Here is a 13,240-nt window from a genome sequence, read left to right as displayed (position 1 = left end):
TCGGCATTCCTTCTTTTGACACATATGGCCATATCGATTTAAAGATTTATATAATGGAAAAGTAAAGACTAGCATGCAAAGGCTTGAAGAATTACAATATATGTGTAAGTTAACAACTGAAGTTTATGACAAGGGGGATGACTTTGGCTTATGACAAGGGGGTGAATTAGGCTTCCCCATCGTCAACTTCCTTTATTTCATTATTACTTGCAGTATTCATCTTGTGTGAATAAAAACAGTTCATCTCATATTTCATAAATCCTATCAAAAATACAAAATTAAGAGAAGGGCAAACACGAATTCATTGATTATTACAATAGTCCTCAGTCCTTGAAAATTTCGAAAGACGTAGAAAATTTTATAGAGGGGTCCCCAAAATTGGTTCTTGTGCAATGAAATTATCTTTTGCTGATGTCGCTACTGCACAATACTGGAATTGAGTAGTTCAAAGAAACTTTTAAGTGCTCTCTATCATTTAAAGTAATACCAACCTCTTTTGCGTCATCCGATTTTGCAAAATCGATGATTTTTTGGGGGATTTTTTTTTTTTGATCTATGCATGATGACAACATAAATGTTGTTGGAGTCTTTTCCAATGGTTATTGTTAAAATATAAATTATTTCAAAAATTTAATTCATATATGAAAAATCAATGACATGTTTCAAAATATTGAATCCAAGGACAATAATCATGTTTCCATAGAATTCTTTATTAAGGTACTCATTGTATAATGACCATATTTCATATCTAAGAATGGATGGTGGAATTTTTGTAATCATGCTATCATTTTGAAGGGTTCATCAAATAAAAATAATCCACCATAGGAATTTTGAAAATTTTGTTTACTGCTTGATTTATTTCACCTAGAATTTAACATTGAAGTATATAGGAAAAACATGTTTTATTACAATATTTTATAGAACGAAATTATATTTTCACACAAATTTCTTGGTAGAAAGTTACAAACACTTTCTCTTAGTGAAAATATGAAATAAAATTAATCATTGACCACACACATTTTTAGAAAATTAGATTTTTCTTATTTTTACAAAGGGAAGACAACTCTTCCAAAAAGTCTTAAGTGCAGAAAGGTCAGCTTCTAATCATTTACCAGTCATGTGAATTTCATCTGCTTCACTTTCATCATTATTTAACAATAAACATTTATGTTGATCCAAATCCTTCAAAATTGTTCATTATCCTGTCGTTATACATGGAATACCTTAAGTCCATTATGCGATATATTTCCTTTTTTACAAACACTGTATAATTTTGTAAAGAAACAGTGTCATAAAACTACCATTAATACTAGTTTAGCGTTATAACCAGTTTTTGTGAATTTTTCATAATGCTGTTGAAGGAAAATTGCGATGTTCTGAAGTTGATATTTGATATTTGATTCTGTTTATATATGTCTCGAATATTTAAAAAAAAGTTTGATTACGTATGTATTTTATTCCACAACTTATTAGTTTTAACCCTAGGACATTGAAATAAATACTCTTTCTAGGCTTTTATCAGATAATAATCTGAGTATGCCGTAACACAAATATCGTAAATGCAGATTTTCAAACTAACTAAATAATATTAAGCACAACGAAAATGTATGAGTTGTTTTGGATAGAGAAGACACTGCGCTAATATTTTTTTTTTTTTTTTTTTTTTAGATACAAACGCAATTTTTAGAACTCTCCAGCTTACCGTGACAAGTTACTCTATAATCTAGTAACAAAGTGAAGATGTTCACACACATATGTGTAAAATAATAAATTATCGAATACAGAGGACGAAACTACCGAGGATCATAATGATATCACAAAGATGTGATTCGGGTATCATTTGGCCTAATTTAATTTTTCTAGGACAGAGGTGTTCCGAATATCTGGCCTTTTGATACAGTGTAAGTTGATATATCAATCCAATGTTAAATCTTATCACATCCTTTCATATCTATATATGACATAAATATCTTCCCCACAATGGATTTCAATGTAAATTATCAGAAGAAAAACTCTCTCCAATACGACATCTGCTTGAATCAAACACTGCAGAAAAGATCTAATCTTTCTTGGGGATTAAAATATTTAAAATACCCCTGCTTGTGGAAGTTGTGAGATTCATCATTATTCGTTGTCTTCACCTTTCATTTCATAGGATCTTGCAATGTAAAGATAATTGTTGATGTTGAAATAAATATTGTAAATAGTTAAAACAGTTAACATCAGTTCTTTTTACAGGGACTTATACGATTTCCATTGTAGTATAGTGAGTTTGTTGGATATATCTATTGCAATACATACAAAAAACATCGATGGAGGACTTAATCCAATCTATAGGCAACCTTACCCTTAGCAAATCTAACCACCTACTTGAGTGCATATACGTTGGTTATTCTAGAATCGGACTTCCTTGTTCTTTAAGAGGACGTATTTCTTTATTTTCTAATTCTACGTTTCCTCGTTAATAACTTTCCAGTTATCTCGTTTGACACTAGTTATTATCCATGAAATAGACTTAACTCAGAATCATTTGGATACTTTAATGTACCTAAACAACAAGAGGCTGGCATTGTTGTCCATTGGATATATGAAAAGGTGATCAATATATTGTAACTCCTATATGTACAAAATTCCTTCTAGGCTCCTGATCCCACCTCTGTTGTGCCGAAGGGTACTTGTTTGTCTTACTCTTAATTTTGTATTTTTAAAGGAGTTATGAGATTGGTTACTGTTCGATATTTTAACGTTTTCATTTAGAAGAAATTCGTAGCATTGTCGTAGCATTGTCATTAAAAATTAAGTATCATGTTTGTTAGCTCTACCGGAGCAGTTCATAGACAATTACAAAATGAGAAAATTTCGACTTTATTGGAATCAAAGGTTCAATATGAAATCCATTGATAAAATCTAAGTAGGAAAGACTTGCAGCAGTGGAAACTGAACATTGTTGGTTCTAAAGTACCCATGAACCGAGGTTACCAGATTTCATAACTAAAACCATTGCAGGTTTGATAGACTAAACGTGTAACCTTCAATCAATTAATACATCAATAGGTATACCATGGAAAGATTCAACTCAATCATCATCTTAATGTCTTAGACCTCTACGCGTTTTTTCCTCACTGCTGGCAACATGGAATGATAGACAAGATAAGCACGTTAAATTTGTAGCTTAACATACAACTACCGTAGCATATATATATATATATATATATATATATATATATATACTAATTGTGATGCACCAGATGTGCATTTCGAAAAATAATTTTGGAAATTAGAAATAACAATAAACTTGTAGGAGCTAAAAAGAAAACTAGAGTGCCAAAGGAACTGGAGCCAAATTCGTCGAAGGATCAGAGCTATGCATGAGGGAGATATCATCCTTAATTTTTAAATAAATTTCTAAATCTTATCCCAGGAATTTAATATACATCTGTATTTTCAAGCTAGTAACGAAGTACTTATCTACTGGGCTGTAGATACCCTCGCAGACTAACAGTCCACCAGCAGAGGCCTCGACCCAGGGGTCATAATGTAAAACGTATACGGTACCAATTCTGATGCACCAGATGCGCATTTCGAGAAATAATGGCTCTTCATTGATGCTCAAGCCGAAATTTAGGAAATTCGAAATAACAATAAACTTGTAGGAGCTAAAAAGAAAACTAGAGTGCCAAAAGAACTGGAGTCAAATTCGTCCAAGGATCAGAGCTATGCATGAGGGAGATATCATCATTAATTTTGAAACGAATTTCTAAATTTTATTTTAATATATATGAGAAAAAGGATTTACTTGTTCGTTAGAGAGCGATAGAACGGTTAGAAAATATGAATATGGGCATACATTTAGCATATATTTGGCTTATAGCTGCTCATATCTCAGGTAAAATAAAACTACAACGCAGTTTTGGAAAGAAGATATTCAAACAAGAAAATACATAAATTAATGCTTGATAAACGAGTTTTTCAATGAGCCATTGAAATGTTTAATATTAGTCCAAATATTGATTTATTTGCTATGCTAATGTACATGTAATATCATAAATTAGGAAAACTATAAATACTGCAGCTGAAACCCTTCACAATATATGTCTTTCTCTATTTCTTGCTTTGGATTGAGATTGTTTTGTTTTCTCCCGTTCTGTATGATAATATCAGTTTTTCAGAAAATGACGTTAGATCAAGCAACAAGTACCTTATAGCCGTTTTCTTTTTAACGCAGGAATTATATATCTGTCAAATAAACCGGCTATGCGATACCTTAACAATGCCAGATTGGCCACCACATTCTAGAGATGACGAAACATTCACATATTGGGAAACTTTTAACCCATTGCTTTCTTTAAGATCTGGAGATCAATCCAAAGTAGACACTCATTGGAGGAAACTAAAGACATATTGTTGTCTTCGTGAATAGAAAAAATAATATGTGTGTTATCTATGTAAATGGAAGACATTCTGTGGTGGACCGGAAAGTGATTCCTTTTACACAATTGTAAATCATGTTTTAGAGTTATAAAGAATTTTGTATGATACTGGTCTTGAATTTTGAATATTATGGTGTCAATACAGCAAGGAGTGACTCATGTTGATGCTGTTCATCGTCGTATGAAACAGCATGCACTATTAAAAGGATTTCTTAAAGGTGCTTGATAGAAAACATCTTTTCCTAGATATTCAGAAATTCCGGATGTCGCAGTTGTACTGGACTGGATGAAATCATTTGGTTTTGACGAAATTTGCCTGGGTTTATCGAAGTTGAAGACAGTGTGCGATATGATTTAAGCACTTTGAAACAAACTTGACCGGTAACAATCTGGAATTGACTGATTCGTATTCAGAATCTAGAATTGACTGTTTTCTTAAAGAAGTAGGTTTTTTTTTTTTTAAATTTAATTGTTTTACCGGTTCATGAGCACGGATAGTTTTGTAAATGTTACGCATTTGAGGAATACATCGGCATGTCAATGCATTAACTAGTCATCTTTGGCATGCTTGGGACAGACTTTATAAAAGTGTTCTGATAACTAAAAATACCCTGTTCATATGTAATGATGTATATATTTACTTAAGAACAAGACATATTATCATCAATTAATTTGTATTATCACAAAACGGTACGTTTCCCAGGTTCATGACACGGGTTCGAAAAAATGATATAAACCCGTAGCACAGGTTCATAATTATGCAAATTAGGTAAGTTAATCATTCATGCCCCACCTGAAGAAAACAACATGTCATCCTTTGAAATTGTTAACACTGCCGGTAAAAGACTTTGTTTTGTCACCAGGGTTGTTCCAATGGGATTTTTTTGTCTTATATGAAGTGAAAATAATTTCAAGTTTCTTGAAACCGTGACGTAGCGACGATGTCACAATCAAATTGAAAGCAAAACAATTCTGTGACAGTCGGGTTGTGAAATAAACAAATAGAATATATTGCGTTGAAGAATACTTGTGTGATAAATCGAATCTTACACTCGTGCCTATGACAGATGGAATTTATTAAATTCGTTATTGGATTTGAATATTTCCCCCGCCAAGGCTCGAGAAATGTTAAATTCTGTGACGCATTTAAAGCTTGACAATTTCATGTGGTTACGTAATAGCATGTACAGTGATGAAGTAGAATTGGAAATTATACGAGACATGTACCTGTAAGGCTTAGTAAGCTGATATTTGATTGTAATTCAAATTAATTACTAGAATGGAATGGATGAATTGCATGTCTAACCTTTTTCCTACCCTTCGTTCAAGTACATTTCGGCTATTAATTAGACTTAAACACTGAGGCTAGATACACTGGTGTTATCTCATTTGATTCTTCCATTCCTTTCCAATAGTTTTTGTATAATTACAAACAACACTTTACAGGTAACTCTCGTTTAATTTCCAATAGTATGTACCTTTCACGTATAGATACAATTAATATGTATTTTTATGCGAGACAGAATGTATAAATCACGTATAGATTAAGTTAATATATGCATGTACTTAGGCAATAGACATATATAAAATTAGAAGGTACCTTTTTACGTGAGAAAATGTACAAATTACATAAAAAGTGCTATGTACTTAGACATATAAAGATCTGCTGTGTATGTTTGCGCAAAAGAACGTACGAATCACGTATAAGTACGCAAGAGAACGTACACATCACGTAAAAGTACGCGAGAGAATGTACAAATCACGTATAAGTACGCGATAGAATGTAGAAAGTACGAATGATTAAATTACACTCGAGATAAAATACTTATATTTTCCCGTGTTTCGATAATATAGCGGGAAAATGTTGTATTCACTATTTGTATTCAAATGATATAACTTGTATAGTGGTATGATCCATGGAATGGTGTTAAGGTTCTGACCAATAGAAATGCTTAGTAAGGGGTTTTAAGAGCAGGTTTTGTTAATGTAATCACATCTAGTCGCCGTTCTCCGCGGGTTAAACGAAATGGACGCCGAGGCCGTTCAAAGACAAAATCAACCAAACTTTACAGCATGCGAATAATGATAATTCTCTGAGCAGTTTTTCAGAACTTTGGGACAGCAGATTATCAGATGTGCAGAAAAGTATTAACAACTAGTAATCCTAATTGTTCGCGAACAATTAGAGGTCTTTCCACCTTTTCTGGATTTGTTTCTTGAACTTTGATCTTAATCCATTCTTCAGTAGGTCAAATGAGGCCAAAAAAGAAAAAAAATTGATTTGGCTTGAAAAGAAATTCAAATTTGCCGCCTTGAGTGTTGTAGTGTTGGAGATTAAGGCCTTGGTTTCGCACGATAGTACCGGTCAAATATTTGAAAAAAAGGGTGCGAGTGTTGCATAGGCGGCACATATCAGGTAAAAGTGTAATAGAACTTGTGCAGGTGTTTGGGGTGACTTTGGACCTGTTAGATAGGATATTTGGAGGTGCAAAGAAACCGGATGTCATATTTTCAGAGATTGTAGCTGCTCGTGCATGCTGGGAGTCTACAAGCCTCATGTTGATGTTGTGAAGATGCACTGGATTTTACCGTGTGTGTTGTGGATTGTGGAATTGAATATACAGTTTGTAATTGCTCATCCTATGTGTTCTAATTCACGGAGACAATGTCTTTCAGTCATTTCAACCAAGGAGGCATGCATACGGATTAAGGCTGAGTGACAAATTACCCCAAACAAAATGGCGGCCGGGGTTTCAAGGAAAAGTTTCTGAGTGTAGGATCTGAACGGAGAATAGGAATACTGCATCCCATCTGACCCTGCAGGTAAGTGTTTATTTGTTTACAATGACAGTCAGGATGGAATGTCAATGAGTTCAACTGTCGAGTAAAGTTGCATCATCATTATAAAAAAAAAACAACTTAGTCTTTATGTTGATGCAGGCAGACAATTGAATCTGGCCTATGTCTTTTCATGAATGTAAATGGAATTCATGTTTGATTTACAAGACAGTCAAGAAATAGAAGAAATTGGTTTAGGTCAGATGTGTAGGTGTAGGTCAGATTAGCTAGAATTCTGTAATTGTTGCATGGCATGAGACCGGTCAAAATAGTGTAAACAGCTGATCACAGACAGATCACTTGAAGGGTGGGGGATTTCTTCCTTGGGGACGACAGGCATGATGTGTGGGTTTGCCTTACTCGTGGAGACTGGTCCTGGAGGTGTGACCTTGACCTTTGACCTTGAGCCACTTTCAAGGTCAAACCTCAAAAACCCCATGGGAGAGAACATGTGACCTTGACCTTTGACCCTGGCCTCATTTTGAAGGTCAGAGAGGTCACGGGACTTCGTTTAAGTGGTCTCGCGTCTCTATCTACATCCGTGAAAAAGTTGTGGGCTCCAACGACGACTTCGGAAACTTTCGGGGGGAGAGAACCGTCCTTCAGGGTTTTCTGTTTCCCTCGGTCAACTTCTCTGTGCGAGAGTGTTTTATCGTGAATTCGCCGGCGAAGGTCTCGCCTCTCCATGGCTTTCGTTTTAGTATGAATAGCAATAATGGGGTTTTCGACGTTAAGTCGCCGACATTCGCAGAGTGGTCAAATTTCAGAGTTGTAATTCGTAATACTCAGACCAGTCCAGAATTCCATGCTGACCCATATGGTATTTCACTGCTATCTGAAGCGGGAAAGAGGGTATAAAAAGTGCCATTTTCTGGTCTTTCGGGATGATCTTGACCTTTGACCTTGACCTATTTTTCAAGGTCAAGGTCACCCAACCCGTTCAAGTGGGTTCGGTGTCTCTACGACGAATACTTTAGGAGTCGACAATTTCTTACGGAGAAACCGTAAAACATGAGGGGTACAAACTTCCTGAAAGGGTCCTCGAATCCTTTGGTTGAATTCCCATGTCAATTGGACCAAGTCACGTCGGATGCTCCTATCATTCACGGTTTTCGAGAAGAACTGATAACAAGGGTTTTTCGCGTAAAGTCCTCTAAGTTCGTTAAAGGTCAAAGTTCAGCTACGCAGGTTCAAATCTGAGCATGTTTTGAGATCTCGAAAAGGGTGGTCTACATTGATTTTCGATAAGTCTTAAGACGTCAAAAGCTTCTCGCGGCGGAAAGAAAAGAAGACAAATAATAATAAAAATAGAAGAATATCAAAGGGTCTTTCCACAGAAAGGTGGAAAGATCTAATAACAAGAAATGTATAGCTGAACAACATGAAGCAAAATTCGAAGAAGTTCTGTCTGACAGGCATAAATTCAAGAAAAGGAAAACAAAGAGCAGCACAAGCACACGTCAACAATAAATTCAAGGACGCGAGTAAAGAGCTGCAGGATCACAAGGTGGAAGAAGCTCAACAGAGAATAGCAGAAGGTTTGGATATCGTCAAGAATAGACAAAAATTAACCAGGCTTACGGATTCGTCTGAGGCAGGGTGGAGAGTTGTCAATGAATATGTGAAAAATCCAATCACATCGGACTCGAAGGATGAAAAGAAAATTAACAAGGTTCAGGCGAAAGGGGAGCGAAACGTCAAGGGCTCAAAACGACGCCGTGAAAAGTATCGAGAGGCCGTGCCACCGTATCTAAAACCTGATTTACATTCAACCTCTACAACAACGGGAATCTGGAGATCGGGGAACTGTTACTGCTGTAACAAGAGGGGACACTGGAGGAAAGATTGCACAGAAAAATTGAAAAAGAATAAGATAAGTGAAAATTTTGAAAATGGTAATCATGGCAATTAAGAAAAATGTAGGTCGATGGCGTTCGATAGGAGCAAATAGCTTTGTTATTGACGTTTTGAACTTTGGTTATAAGATGCCTTTGGTTACTACACCGGGACATATTGATTTGATGAACGACAAATTTGCAGTTAACAATGAGCAGCTTGTGTCCAAAGAAATCAAAAAGATAGTATAGAAAGGTTGTATTCTGAAAGTAAATAAAAATACCAAGGGCAGTAAACCCGTTGGTGGTAGCAGGTAATAAATTCAAACAAAGGGTGGTTTTTGACTGCAGGCGTGTCAATCCACATTTGTTTAAATTCAAACACAAGTACATGTATGAGGATACCAGTACGTTTAGATATTTTTTTCAATCGGGTTATTACTTTTTTGCATTTGATCTAAAACGTGCGTATCATCACATAGTTATGCATGAGTTAGACAAAGAATATTTAGGTTTTAAATGGCACGACAAGAAGGTAACAAAATTGTTCTGTATTTAGATGACGGAATAGGGGGTTTCTCAAGTTTCACAGATGAAAAGGTGGTTAGTGCTAGGTTTCAAGCTCACATTGTCATGATTTTTTAAAATCAATTTTATCATTCATTTCTTTAATGAATAACAAAACTATTTAAAAGCAATTTCTTCCATATGTATATACCCAGTGTGTCTATGGTGAGCACAAATCTATATATGGCATTTTCTCATGGAATAATATTTGTTCACTTTTTTTCGCATTGAATTAGTTTTTTAGAATTAGTTTTTTGTACAAAAATATATCAATTCCTAATCATGGGTATGATGCATGTGACCCCAATTTGCTATTATGTATGGGCTGTATCTATTCTATGAAGTTTATTTCATGCGCATTAAAGTTTGAAAATTTTAATTCAAAATGTGCAGTCAGGGTTTTTTAAGGGTCTGTAGGGGGTCGAAATAAGGTCCCATTCCCAATGCTAAAAAACAGGTATTTCCCTCAATTTTTGCTTTGAAATTCGCAAGCAGGGTAGCCTAATCATTCTTAAATCTTCTTCACAGGCCCACAGATTACAAGTTTGCTTCAAAACTGTTAAGTAAACCTAATTGTTGGTCTCTGCTTATTTGCATGAGGTAAGCTTTAACCAAATTGAACATGTTGAAAGTTAGAAGGAGCCCAATCATACCTTTAGGTATCACACCGGTAATTGTCCAATCAAAATGAACTTAGTCAATTGTAGTTCAATATATTTAAAGAAATTTTTTTTCCTTGCGCAATTTTTCTCATTTCTTCTTCTTTTCTCTTAATTTTTGTACCCCTGATTAGGACATTTTGTGTAATTTGTAGAAATAACCAAGTGTATACAAAGGAACTATATTCTGTTGGTAGCTGAGGCTACTTCCTGAGGTGCACTCCGGCTGTTTACACACATGTGAAAAACACGTGGATTTGAGGGTAGTCTTGTTTCCGGGTAATTTATTTTCGAAAATGCAGCGTAGGGTGTCGTTTTTGTCGTATCGGCAGACGAGATAGGTAACATAGAACGTGTCTGACTGCGTTATTCGGCATCAATTCTGTAACTGATTTTTAATGATTTTTTCCCCTCTTTAGTAATATATAGTGAAAATAATTACCGGTGTGATACCTTAATGCACTATGGATTGTTTTTCTCCCTATTTTCTTTGAATGAAACATTTTTTCCCAATTTCGATCAAATGTCACTATTTTTTCCCATTGGAAAGGCCCAGGCCTTTGAAATCATGACCTTAAAACCCGGCAGTAAAACCACCATGTGAAAAGGGCATAACTATTATTGTAAAGTTTCATAGATGTGTACATAAGTATCTTTGCTAGATATGATGTTCAAAAAGCTTAATTAGTTTTTTAATTGCTGATTAGATCACCTTAGTGGTTAAAAGGATTGATAAACTAAAATTTTGAATTTTTTGAAAAAGCTAAGAGACAGATGGAAGAGCTTGAGACATACCATAATACAGTCTATCATAACATGGGTGCATGGAAATCAGGTTCTAGGGCAGATGTAAATAGGTAGAATATTGATGATTCATGTATGTCTTATCTGGTACATGTAAGTTGTAACACCCTCTACATTACTGTGCATTGTGACAAAATTAAATAGTACATGTATATGAAGTGCAGTGGTTCCATTGAATTTGAACAAATATTGGTACAGTTAGTAGTGGTAGGGAACAGGTATTACTTGAATGTACATGTCTACTAGATTTTTTGTTTTTAAATAATTTTCACTGTAATTTCAGTCAAACATAATTTCGCATCAAGGAGAACAAATGGCTTTGACATAACAAGGAAATGACAATATTCGTTACAAATAGCATGGTACCAGGATAGCTAGATGCCTATATTCCCAACAATATGAGCCAGTCCGAAAGAGAGTCTACAACAGGTGCAATACAGCTCATTAAAAATGTTTTGAGAAAAGGTATATATACAAGATTTGATTTGCACCTTTAGGAGTATAATTAATGATTTTTATTTGGACAGCCTCCAATTGAAATACAGCAAAAATATTGCGGTACTATAATTATGATATATTTGTCATAAAATATTTATGATATCTGTATCACTTTGAATCTTTAAAAATGATAATTGATATGTGAATTAAGATTTACAGCTGATAAACACTTATTTTTTAGGAATAGAAATTATGATTTTCATCTAACTATACATTTATTGCTATTCATTGCTACCTTTTACGAAGACGTTTTATTAATTCCTCTTCTAAATATTTTTTGAAGATTTGTCAGATAATGTCGTGTATCATGATCAACAGTTAAGGTCATCACAGATAGACCAAAGCTGACATGGAATGAAATAGTAAAACGAGACACAGAGTTTACAGGATTGGATAGGATCAATCTACTTGGTCACCAAGTATAGAAAAACAAATTTCGACCTCAACAGGACACCCAGCCCTAGCCCCTCCGAAAGGATTAATTTGGCCTGGATAATCAAAATGGAGTTTTGAGATTAATCGCTGTTCGTTATCTTCACCTTTCATGATGATGGAAGCTCAGTGAGGGTAGATGCTGGCAATGAAGCTGTTTAGCAATAAAACAAACAGGTTTAACATTAAACATGTTTATATACTTTTTAGCTCACCTAAGCCGAAAACTCAAGTGAGCTTTTCTGGTCACCTTTGCCTTTCGTCCGTCTGTCTGTAAACTTTTCACATTTTCATCGTCTTTTCAAGAACCACTGGGCCAATTTCAATCAAACTTGGTATACATCTTCCATGGGTGAAGGTGATTCAAGTTTGTTCATAAAAAGGGTCATGCACAATTCCAAGGGGGAAATAATCATGAGAATGCAAAATTAGGGTAGGGTCATTCAAAAAAAATCTTCTCAAGAACCACTATGCCAGAAAAGTCTAAATTCACTTAAAAGGTTCCTGGTTGTGTAAATCATGGTGTACGGGGGTAGAGTGAGGTCACAATAGAGGATCAATGTTTTACATTCAGATATAGTGCAGGTTTAACTTTGTTAAAGTCGTGGTCCATAGGGATTGGGTGGGGTCACAATAGGGGATCAAAGTTTTACATGCGAAATATATACATGGGAAATCTTTAAAGAATCTTCTAAAGAACTAGCTGCAGAATTGTAGCTCTTTGAGAAGATATTGGGACAGATCAGAAAGCTTAAGATCAACCCCTTATAACTATCTTTGATTTACGTCCCACCCCTCAAATGACAGTTGCATGGTTGAGTCCCTATATCACTGCATTCCTGCATAGTCGACTCATAAATTTAATGTTAAAAATCCTAACATATTTTTCCACTATACTTGTTTCCTAACATACTTTCCAATATTCTCTGAACCCACATATGACCCAAAAAAAACTCACAGCTTCAAGTGATTTTTTGTTGTTGATGTAGCCATATTAGGTAACCAGTCAATTTGAACCCAAGTTCATTTCCATACTCATACTCATTTTGAAACAAAATGTCTATGTGAACTCATATCCCCACAAATAATTTTAGTAAAATATTTTGGATGAAATCATCCCATTTCGGTTAGATGCTTACTATTCAAATAGGTTTGAATATTGAACTAATCTCATAGC

At 34.8% G+C, this 13,240-nt stretch overlaps 1 protein-coding gene and 1 pseudogene across 50 annotated transcripts in view; one reads left to right on the top strand and one right to left on the bottom strand.

Moving 5' to 3' along the window:
* Positions 1–13,240, bottom strand: part of LOC125659436 (leucine-rich repeat-containing protein 15-like) — a 615,079-nt gene that overhangs the window by 222,717 nt on the left and 379,122 nt on the right. The gene's annotated exons all lie outside the window — the stretch shown is intronic.
* Positions 6,457–9,205, top strand: LOC130050120 (uncharacterized; annotated as a pseudogene).

The sequence above is a fragment of the Ostrea edulis genome, chromosome 9 (genome assembly GCF_947568905.1).
Source record: "Ostrea edulis chromosome 9, xbOstEdul1.1, whole genome shotgun sequence".
NCBI classification, from domain to species: domain Eukaryota; kingdom Metazoa; phylum Mollusca; class Bivalvia; order Ostreida; family Ostreidae; genus Ostrea; species Ostrea edulis.
Note: the sequence above shows the minus strand (reverse complement) of the source record. Positions and strands in the feature narration are given on the sequence as shown.